The sequence below is a fragment of the Phyllostomus discolor genome, chromosome 13 (assembly GCF_004126475.2).
Source record: "Phyllostomus discolor isolate MPI-MPIP mPhyDis1 chromosome 13, mPhyDis1.pri.v3, whole genome shotgun sequence".
NCBI classification, from domain to species: Eukaryota; Metazoa; Chordata; class Mammalia; order Chiroptera; family Phyllostomidae; genus Phyllostomus; species Phyllostomus discolor.
In genome coordinates, this window is record NC_040915.2 from 39488352 (window position 1) to 39500273 (window position 11922).

At 47.7% G+C, this 11922-nt stretch overlaps 1 long non-coding RNA gene across 1 annotated transcript; it reads right to left on the bottom strand.

Annotated features, from left to right (window-relative positions):
• Nucleotides 1-1516: 1516 nt before the first annotated feature.
• LOC118498036 lies at nucleotides 1517-11159 on the bottom strand. The gene is made up of 3 exons (XR_004900556.1): nucleotides 11014-11159; nucleotides 9278-9283; nucleotides 1517-1528 (listed from the first exon to the last, which is right to left on the bottom strand). It is a non-coding gene; the product is annotated as an uncharacterized LOC118498036 (long non-coding RNA).
• Between the last annotated feature and the right edge of the window lie 763 nt (nucleotides 11160-11922).

Here is an 11922-nt window from a genome sequence, read left to right on the forward strand (position 1 = left end):
TTAATTCATATATCAGGACCCACAAAATAGAGGCCACCCCAGTGGTCCAGACTACATCACAAATCAAAACCTAAAGCAACCTGGACTTACAGGAGACACCTGACAACGCCAACGGCCATCCTCCAGCTCCGCGTTAGCCAGCTCGCCTCACCCCAGAAAGCAGGCCCCGAGTGCCCGCCCCCCCACGAAACCCCCGGCCTGAGCCGGCCGTGCCCCAGGTCCACGCCGCCTCTTCTAGCTCTCTGTGATGCCCGCCCTTGCCCCCCGCCCCCTGGAGAACAGTGTCCCCTGACGGGAGGTGCCGCACTCACCGACCCCAGGACGGTCTCCCTTGAATGCAGGACATCAGACTGGTTACTGACCACCTCGTGTTAATTTTTAGTCTTTGTCATTTGACAGCACCAAAGAGCTTTCCTGGGGGACCAGTCCTCCATACGTCCCGCATCTCTCAGCGCTGCTCCTGTGTTTGTTTCCCTGCGCGTTTAAACGCCCTCTCCCAACACAGCCCGGGGGCTCCTCACACGGGGCTTCCTAAGGCCTTGTGCAGCCACAGACACTCATTACATCTGCGGGACACTTCGGCTGGAAAGAAAATTCAAGGTGAACGTCGAGTTTAGTGTGAAAGTACTAGTGCCCCTGAGCTGTACACACTGATGTTGTGTGTATTTTACCAAATGTTTAAAAGTAGTTAAAAATACAGCTTCCCTCCAGACTTCTATGACACCTCTGGCCGCCTCCCCCACAGGGTGGCCACCTCCTTCCAACGACTGGGGGAGCCCAACAAGCTGGGAACCCCCTCCTCCTCTCCTGGGGGTTTCCAGCGCCCACACTCCCCACCAGCCATGCGCATCCTCAGGTCCTCTGAGCGGCCGCACCATCCCGGCGGGACGACGGCCCTGTGCATCACGTTTGCCTTTAAACCCTGCAGAAGACTATGCCAAAATATTTTCTCTGACGAGCATATTTCACGTAAGTAAACTGAAAGTGTTATTCTAAAGGTGAGGATAGAAGCTGATTATGGCAAATTTGTTTTGTAAACTGTACAACGGGGTCCGAGATCCTTCAGAGCCAAGGCTCTGCCTTGCACTTGGAGTCGTTCTCACAAGGGTGCTGCGCGGTTTTCTGAACCCCCAAGCCACACCCCCGGTGCACGCTGGCCCTGAGGCACACGCCGCGGAGGACCAGCGCCGCCTCTGTCCTCCATCCACCGTGTCGGCGTAGCTGGCGGGTGTTGGAACACAGCGACCCACAGTACCTACGAGCGCATGCGTGCTGTGTTTCTCCCCACTGGCATTTTTGTTAAATCAATCTTTCTCCATCCATTTTAACAAGAAAATGAAAGCAAATGTGAATTTAAAAAGAAGGCTTTGATAAAAAAGTGAAATATTCATAACTCACAGGCTCCTTACAGAGACATGCTGCAAATGCAAGGCCAGTCCCATAATGAGTCTTACTTGAATCCACGGCCAGGGAAACACCGTTGGCTTGCTCGTCGGGGACAGCGCCTCCTGGAAGGGAAGTGTGCTCTCTGTAGCCGGGCCTCTGAGGTCATCTCCTGCAGCTTCCGAATGCCAAAACGCGAAGGCCACGTGCACGCCCTGCAGAGAGGAACTCTCCAGCCATCCAATCCAGTCGAGAGGCCCAGCGTAGGCTCGTCAACGGTGTGAGCACTTGCTACGCGCCCGGCACTGTGCCTGGCTGATAACCACCGCTCGGGACAGCCAACACACCCCTCACCGATCAGCAGGTCTCTCCGTCCGTGCTCCCGGGGGCTTCCAAGTTCCACAGCCACACTCACAGCTGCTCGTGACCGGCTGCCCTTAGCATTTTGATTTCGTCACATTGGGGCCTTGACAGGCTTAGATCAGGGGTTGCCTGCATTGGCCACCCTGGCGTTCAAGTCACCCCAGCCTAGTGGCCTCTTGTCTAATTAATTGTGCAGAGACGGTGGTGCCAGTCGGCTGGCCACAGCAGGGGTGATCTCAAGTGGTCAGACTTGGGGTGCTCCTCGAGGCAGGGAGACAGCCGTGTCTCCCAGTAAACTGGGCATAAACTGAGAGAGAATCATGTCACGGGTGACATTGTTTTGCCCAATCTACTGGAAACAGAGTTGCCATTAGCTAAGATGATGAAATCAGGAGTAAGGCAAAGGCAGAAGATATAAATTTGGGTGTCATTGGCATATAAACAGTACTTAAATAGAGTTTAATTAACTGGACATTTGTATTTCTCAAAAGAAATACAAGTAGCTTAGAGATGCTTTAGGATTACTCAGGGCACAGACAGAGCATTTTCCAGAAAGATATTACTTCACGATAACATTTAAAATGCTATTTGCGATAAAACACACATTCCTATCTAAAGAAGAATTGGAAATGTGTGTGAGTTTTTGAGATAAAACGCGAGATTTCAAAGGCGTGTGCCGGGGACAGGTCGCTCCGAGCCGCAGGCCGGCCTCGGGGGACCGCACCTCTGGCCCCCGCCAGCGCGTGCGCCTGTGTTCCTTCTCGCTCCGGGAGCGCGGGACGTTCCAGGTCCTTCAGCATCCGTCAGCCCGGAGCACTGGCTGCGGGTGGGGCACCGCGCTGGGAACTGGGGATGCAGCCCGCGCCAGCACCCCGGCCCTTGTGAAGTCTAGTCCGTGTTGACAAGACTGAGTTCATCTGTGCCTGTTTGTGTTTAGATGGGTTTTTCAAGGAAGAAACAGTGTCGTGTCTGTTTATACTTTGCGGGACTACTTTGGGGCTCAAATATTTACGATGGCAGAAACAGTTCAGGGAATGTAAGCAGACGGGCAGGTGAACCGAATCAGCGCGGCCTTACGACGGGGCTTCCGACAGCCGAGGCCGGAGCTGCCACGGGACACTCGGGGACCGGGCGGAAACGACACAAATGAATGCAGGGTGGCGGGCGCCGGCTCCTGCATCTGGGCACTGACTCAGGCTCCAAGTGGCTGGCGCTGAAGAGAAGCTCAAAGCATTTTTTTTTTTGGTCTTCTGGCAAAGAAACACAAACGTTCATTGACAGAGGAAATATTTTTCTTGGCCGAGGACACAAGCAGGGTCCACACGGGTCCTCATGTGCGCCAGGCTGGGTGACAGAGGGGGCAATGCTGCCCACTGCCACTCGCAAAGGAGACAGCTGTGCCGTCTGTCTGTTCGACCGATGGCTCCTCTGCTAATGAGCCACAGCGTCAGAAGGCATAACGGTAAATTGCTCAATTGTCAAGTCCTGGCAAGAGTCATTTTTCCGTGCTGTCTGCGATTTTGTTTCCAAGCGCACATCTGACTTGTGTAATAACAGTAAAAACAATTATTGATGTGTCACAGGTTCAACATCTGGTTGTAGACTGAAAGCTTCAGGGAGAACACCTTCAGTTGGAGAGGGCATGCCTGCTTTCTGTTTTCATTCTTAAATGCTCAAAATAACACATCCCGTATGTAACAGGAAAATTTAAAGCATTTAGCCATTGTTTCGAAAACCCGTCAGTCAAAAGCCTGCTTTCGCACAATAACCTCAGACACGTGACCTCGAGAGCAGCAGGAAAAGGCGGTTATGCGAGTCTGTAATTGAATGTATTCTCGCCTAATAAAAGTGAATATCAAAAGTATACAAATATGATCCCTTGTTTAAATGCTACTTTTGAATTTTTGATAGCCTGTCATATAAATTGGTTTGTCATAACAGAGGGGAAAAATTCTACCTAATTCAAAAGCTGTAGCAATTAGATATGCTTTAAATTTTTTTTTATATCTATGATTTAACTACCATTTGTCCAAACTGGAAGTCTCAAGTTTCAAACTTTTTGACATTGAAGTCTAAATCTCAGGACCATTATTGAAAATAACTTTCCCACAAGCCGTGGTGAACATTAAATGGATAACACGTGTAAGCTCTTAGCTCACTGCCTTCTATGCAATCAGCACTTAGCGACACCTACATTTTTTGTGAAAAAAATATATGAATGGAAAAGGCCAGAAGGAAATACACTAAATAATTATACTTCTAGATGGTAGGATCATGAGTACTTCTACATTTTCTTCTTTTATATTCCTCTATATTTTCCAGATGTTCTGCAATTAACAGGTGGTAGTTTGGTGATAAAAACAGTGTAAAAGTAAGTGTAATCTAAATATGTACCTTATCACTTCTTAAGGTGCTTATTAAACATCCTCTGCACAATCTTTATGTAAAATGAGGAAGATGATGAATATATGAATAAAACCCCAACGTGTCTTCCATTTCTGAGTTTATCAGACAGCCCGGTGAAGTGACCAGCGCAAGACCATTTCACTCTGCTGTTTTGGTCTGAAACTGCAATGATTACTTCAAAGTCTTTCATTTCCCTTAGCCCCTAAAGTGACCTGGTTAGCAAGCTGCTCGAGCGAGCGCAAAGATGAAGAGCTCACTGTGATTCGCGGCCACAAACAAGGTGAGACCCTGCTCTGCGGTCAGTCCGGCTCAGCAGCGCTGCTCGGAGTCAACTCAACAGAGAGACGCTCTCTCGGATGTGATCCAGCAAAAGGAAGATAATTATTTCCAAAGAACAAATATGAATCCCCAACTAACATATTAGCGAGCTCTGCCTTCCTTTGAGACTACGTCAGCCTACATGTGAGGAGAGAAGAGGCAGGAGAAGACCGAGCATCCCTTCCCCAGACACCTCCGGAGGGCCGGCAGTGCGACCTCACGTCAGCAGAGCCTGCAAGGGGAGCCCCTCGCACCCCGAAGCTGCAGCCGGCTGAGATCTGGGGGGCTTCTGCCATAGCGTCAGCGCCGAATTTGCTCGTTAAATTACAACGTTTTCCTAAAGCTTAACACCCTCAGTCACAATTTCTAGGCCTACATAATTGATTCCCTTATGAAATATTTTCTTTAAAAACACTTTTAAAGTCATCTGTTATATACAACTATAAAGTTTAAGCAGAAAATGGGGTCAGATAAATTGATGTTTCTGGCTTTATTTTTGGATAGCTTTAATTCCAGGGCCTGGGGGAAGATTAAAGAGGCACGCGTGTGAGCCCCGTGGTGTACAAATGGATGCCTAATTTGCCCATTTAAAGCAGGAAAACATCATTGCAGGTTGTGCCCGACTCCATCAAGTGACGAAGAAACTGCAGCTGATTCCCCATTTGAATCTGAAACTTTTACCAATCTTGGCAGATTGTATTACATATGAACATTAAAAATTAATTTTATTTAAAATACCATAAAATAGTACATACACAGATGCTCACTTTCAATAATTCATATTCCCGTCAGGTACTAATAAATTAAAGTAATATAACCTATATTAATAAATATTGCATTATAAACACAGATTTTTTTTTGGCTGAGTTGTTACTCCTGAAAGCATCCACTCCTGGCAAACAACTATTCCAATAAATAAAATACAAATGAATAAAGAGGGAAAAGATTTTTTAAAAGATTTTATTTATTTACTTTTAGAGAGAATGGGAGGGAAAAAAGAGAGGAAACATCAATGTGTGGTTGCCTCTTGGCTGCCCCCTACCGGGGACCTGGCCTGCAACCTAAGCATGTGCCCTGACTGGGAATTGAACTGGCGACCCTTTGATTCGCAGGCTGGCTCTCAATCCACTGAACCACACTAGCCAGGGAGGAAAACAAAAAAGAAAATTTAGTTTGTATGATCTAAAAGTAGGTAAGGTCCTTCTTAACTTGGTTGTTTTCTCCTACCCTGCTTAAATTACTGAAAGCTGGTTGAGTTTACCCAAAATTTGTAAAATTTATTTTGTTGGTTTCTTTTAACAATAAAGAATGATAAATAGGTTTAAAATGAGCTCATAGGTTCATTTCAACTAAGCTTCAGAGCTGTATTGCAAAAAAATTATAAATTGCTTATCTTTAATAGAGTAAAACATTTCCTTGAAATATCAAAACATGAAAATAGAAGGAACTATGATAGTTCTTACGAGAAGTCTAATCTTTCTTCATAATCAGTTGTCATAGTAATAATATTAATGTCACACAGAGCATTTCAAATTTTCCTTTACATTCTAATGACTAAGAAAGTTTCTGAACACATCTGTCAGGTCGATAGAACCAGCACAAGAGAGTTCCTGACTCACTCTTCGTGTTCTCAGAGTTAACGTTTAGTAGCTATCTACCAAGTATTCCAGGTGGAGAAGAGCCAGATACATGACAGGCAGGCAGAGAGGTGTGCCAATGAACACGCCGCCAGGAAAACCGGAGGAGGGGCAACGAGCACCCAGCACCCAGCACGGCGAGGTTCCGAAGGTAGAGGGACTCGAGGCGCAGGCTTGAACCAATCGGGTGTCGGGGGGACTTGGGCCCCCTTCCCGGAAATGTGGGCAGCACCCATAATTCTCACTTTTGCCATAATGTGTGGATTTTGAGCATATAAATTCAGCCGAAGACATTAGAAAAGCCAAGAAAGTGCAAATTACTAAAACATAAAGCTAAAAAAATGCCAGGCACTGAAATATTGTAGGTTTCTTTACACACTACAAGATGCCGAAAATATGTGGCCTCTTTAATAACTCATTTGTAATCTGTGCTAACTCTCTATATACATATACACATGTGTTATGTACACATATGTCGATATGTTAAAATACACATACATGAATATATTGAGATATATACATATGCATGCACGTATATATTTACATGTAAGGGTAAAAATTCATAACTTTACAAGTATTATCGTTGTGATAATTATGCTGGTATATAAAACATTATTTATATATAAAATAGTGTATCTATCTAAATACTGTTTTTAGATGCGGATTTAATAAACTAAGTGAAGCTAGCTGCATTGTTTTGTCCTAGACTCACATACATCAAAACAGGGTTGTTTTCCTTCCTGGCTAAATTTGGCTGGAGGGGGGCAGTGGCCCGTGTGAAAATAGACCATGAGCCCCGACGAGCCCTCGGTTTGCGCGCTGTCTGGTCTGCGGGGCGCGGACAGGCGGCGCCGGGAACACGCACGCCACAGGGCGGCGCCGGGAACGCGCACACCGCAGGACGGCGCCGGGAACGCGCACACCGCAGGGCTGCGCCGGGGACACGCACACCGCAGGGCGGCGCAGGGAACGTGCACACCACGGGGCAGTCCCGGGGACGTCAGCAGCCCCGTCGGTCGGGGCCACTGTAGACAATCCCTTCAATTCCCCACCTGATTCACAGGACGATAGATTAAGTCTGTGTTCGAACGTAAAACCAAAACCCACACTACCGTGTGGGCACCAGGCGGCCGAGGGCGGGCGGCAAGGCCCAGGTGCCGCCCGGTCTGCGGGTGACCGCACGCAGCGCGCACCCTGTCCTCACGAGCACCCCGAGGCCGGGAAGGCCCGCCCTCTCGTGGCCCTTCGGCACAGGGGTATGCTCAGCACGGCACGTTACCGAAAATTTTTAGGTAAAACGGCAACTCGCAAGGAATTCTACGTACATCAGACAATTAGTGAGCGGTCCTCATTTTAATTCTGTCTCCGGCTGGGTACAGTTGCAGGTCCAAAAGTACGTGGGAGAAAAATAAGCGATGTGATGTGAACCCATGGCAGCGCCCACAAAGAAAACGCGTCCTCCCAGGAAGGCCAGAACTCGGAGAAATGCCATTTCGTGGCCTTCAGAATTAACTCAGTGAATTAAAAACTCAGTGAATAAAAAAAAAAAAAAAAAAAAAACCCCTATCTGCACGAAAGAGGACCACACGTCGGAGTGCGTCTTCACACCGTGCATGTTTCTGTGCGGCTGGGAAGCAGGCTGCACGCTCGCAGCACAGATCCAGCAGCGTGGCGGGGACCGCGCAGCGCCAGCCTGCCGAGGGCCGGGACTCGCCGCCGGGGCGGGGGGGGGGGGGGGGGGGGGGGGGGCAGGCTCCGGCCGCCAGCCCAGGGGACACGCTGACACCTCGGAGGCGGAAACCCAGCTGCCGTTCTCTGTGACTGGGCCTCAGCAGAGGCCTCTGATTCATGTCGGAGGAGGAGATATTGGGGTGAAGGAGGTGACGTTTCCTTCATGAGCTTATTAATACTGCTCTGCAACAGTGATAAAAAGGGTAAAAGATTATCAACTCCGCATTGCTCCGGAGGCCCTAAGTTAATTAGAAACTTGCTAATATGAAAAGAAGATGGGAGTACAGTCATTTTCTAGAGTGAATGATGGTCCATACGGAACGGAAAAATAGTCAGATATTGTGCCCGAGAAGAAAATCAGTCACTGGCACGGCCCTCCCGAACAGCAGTTTGGAAATCCACTTTAAAAGCTTTAAAAAATGTGGGTCTCCTCTGACCCAGCCCCTTCCCTTCCAGGAGTGTGTTCTAAGGATGTAATCACGGCCACTCAGCAGTGCAGAGGTAAGGATGTTCACCGCAGCATTATTTATAACGACGGAAAATAATGGAAATCGTCAAATGCCGAGCAATAGGAAACATTGTTCTCCTCTGCCTCTCCTTCAGGACAACGTCTGCCAACATCTGCAGTGCAGCCTGTGGCTTCGGGAATGGGGCAGCCCCGGATCAAATGATAATGGTAGCTAGCACACGCAGTCACATTTCTCCATCCACAGCTCCGTCTATTGCCTGGATAGAGCCTTTGCCCAAGATAAATCTCAACATTACTGTCAAGGATAACTTTTATTTACCGGAGAAAAGGCTTTGACCTATAAAATGATCTCTGTATTTCCTGCTTATTTGGTGCACCCTTGTTTATCTAGCCACTTCCTCAACCCCACGCTTCCCAGCGCCTTTCCCCGCCCCCAGCGACCCTGAGGCCAGCTGCCGCTCCCTCTCTGCACAGCCCGGAAACGCCTGAAGCAGACATCTGTCACCCGTCCACTCGGACTCTGCCCCAGAGCTGGCTCTGGTCGGAGATCGCCTCTGCAACGTGGTTTCCTTGCTTCTGCCCACCGAAGCGGCCCGCTCTCCCCTGAGGCCAAGGTGGGGCTGACTTTTCTGCCCACTCGTTAGGCACGGTGTCTTGTTCCAGCCCAAATGCAAACCAGTGAACGCTCCGCCCACTGCCCTTCCTTCTGCTCTGAATGTATCGGCAGCAATTGAGTCGGTGGACCCTCTGGCAGCCTAGGCCCCCAAGTGGCTGCGCTGAGCCGAAGTCCCCCCGCCCACCCACCCACCCACGCTGAATCTGTGGCCTCAGCACGAAGGTCACCGAGACTGAATAAACTGGACCCCCAGCCCAGCACTGCCTGGATGCCCCACGAAGGCTGTGGCAGCTACGGGTCTAACGCTGCTTCGTCCACACCAGGTCCAGCTCTGCCTTTGCTGACAACATGTACTCCGCTCTGAATTAAGTTGCAAAGGAAAAATGTCTTTTAAATTATTCTGGCAGTTATAAACTGTTGGGAGCCCAGATGAATACTTATGGTCCTTGGAAAGGGAAGAATTCTTACAGAACTATATTAGAAAATTTATAATCAGTCAGGCATGTCTCGGTAAGCATTTAAAACTGAAATTGATGCTAGAAAGGCCAGATAGTCAAAAGCATTTACTAAAGAGAAAAGCCTTTAGCCAAGGATAACATAATTTATGAGAAAGATAATTCAAACATAAAAACTATACACTTTATATGTTCAAGGAAGGATTAAACAAGTTGAACAAGTAGCACAGGTACTAGTGATAACAGTCTCTGAGTGAAGAACTGATAATTTTTCAAAAATAAAGCCCATCTTAATAAAAACAACAAGTCTATAAAATTCAAATTGCTATTGGTGTTTTTACTATCAGTTCACAAATAAGTGAGTATTTTGAGGTAATTTGCAAGACAATACTCATTAAACACTCTGAAAGATCATCCTTTTGTGCAGAGTACATAAAAAATAAAGTTCAAACCACATGAACGTCAACAGATTTAAGACATAACAACGAAGGGCATGTCACCCTTCACTGTGTCCATTAGCTCAACACAGTCTGAGAGACATGCCTGATGCCATTAGCTCCAAACCCTCTCTCAGACGTAAGCAGGTGGCCGTCCTATGTGTTTCCAGACCTGCCTGTATGTGGCTATGCGTCACCTTTATTACCCACGGTTAGAAGTGGCCATCAATAGATGAATGGATGAAGAAGATGCAATCTATGTATACAACGGAATATTACTCAGCAATAAAAAAGAATGAAATCTTGCCACGTGTGACAACATGATAGACCCAGAGGGTATTATGCTGAGTGAAATAAATCAAATAGAAAAGACAATCACCATATGATTTAACTTATATATGGACTCTAAAAGCAAAACAAACAGAGACAGACTCACAACTACAGAGAACACATGGGGGTCGACAGAGAGGGCGGGGGGAGGAACGGGCAAAATGGGTGAAGGAAACTGGAAGGTACAAACTTGGGCTTCGGGCAAGACGGAGGCGTGAGTAAACATGCTTCACCTCCTCACGCAACCGCAGAAAGAGTTACAACTGGACCTCAACACAGGTAACACTCAGAACTGTCAGAAAATCAAGTCACATGGAAGTACGACAATCAAGGATTTAAAGAAGCCACCTTCATCCAGATGGGTAGGAGGGGCAGAGATGCGTGGAGGCGCACAGAGGTGAGGCGTGGCGTGGCGTGGTGAGGCGAGGCGAGGCGGCAGACCGAGCAGTCTCACATTCGCGTGTAGTGGACAAACACCAGGAGGGACACCTTGGGAACAAGGGATCCTAGCCCCAGACGGAACACACAGCCCAGGGTCCCAGCCTCAGGAAGGTACATCCCCATAACTTCTGGCTGTAAAAACAAGTGGGAGTCCGGGTGGCAGAAGAAACTGCTGGATTTGCAGGAGACCCTGCTCGAAGAGCCCACACGGTCTTAGCGTTTACGAAGACCCACCCCCTCTGAGGTTCAGCCCCAGGGCGACAGCTGGAAGGGCACTGGTCACATATGGGGAGAGGGTGAGGTGACTGGAAACAGCAGGAGCATCAGGCAAACCTCCAGAAGCCGGGCAGCCCTCTTGGAGCACCGCCCCTGCCCCCCGAAGCACAGCCACGAACTGGTGAGGCGGGTTGCCCACCCTGGCGATCACCTAGGTCTCCACCCCATACAATTCGCAGGTGCCTTTTCTACAACAGGCCACACAACTAAGACAGGGAGTCAAAGCGGCTCTACCCAACACACAGAAACAAACACAGGGAGGCTGCCAAATTGAAGAGACAAAGAAACATGGCCCAAACGGAAAAAGAAAAAAAAAACAGAACGAAACCCCAGAAAAAGAACTGAACAAAATGGAGAAGCGACCTATCAGATGCAGAGTCCAAAACACTGGTTATCAGGATGCTCAAAGAACTGAGTATAGCAACAGCATAAAAAAAGACCCGGGAAGAAATGAAGCCTACATGAAACGCAATAAAAGAAAATCTACAGGGAACCAACAGTGAAGGGGATGAAGCCAAGATTCAAATCAATGATGTGGAACATAAGGAAGAAATAAGCATTCGACCGGAACAGCAAAAAGAAAAAAGAATTCAAAAGAAACAAAGATAGTATAAGGAGCCTCTGGGACATCTCCAAATGTACCAACATCTGAATCACAGGGATGCCAGAGGAAAAGAGGAAAAGCAAGAAATTGAAAAGCTAGTTGAAAAAATAATGAAAAAACTTCCCTAATTTGGTGAAGGAAATAAGATACACAAGTCCAGGAAGCACAGAGGGTCCCAAACAAGTTGGATACAAAGAAGAACACACCAAGACATATCATAACCAAAGTACCAAAGGTTAAAGATAAGGAGAGAATCTTAAAAGCAGCAAGAGAAAAGCAGAGTTACCTACAAAGGAGCTCCCATAAGACTATCAGCAGATTTCTCAAAAGAAATTTTGCAGGCAAGAAGGAACTGGCAAGAAGTAATCAAAGTGATAAAAATCAAGGACCTACAACCTAGATTGCTCTATCCAGCAAGGCTATCATTTAGAATGGAAGGGCAGATAAAGTACTTCC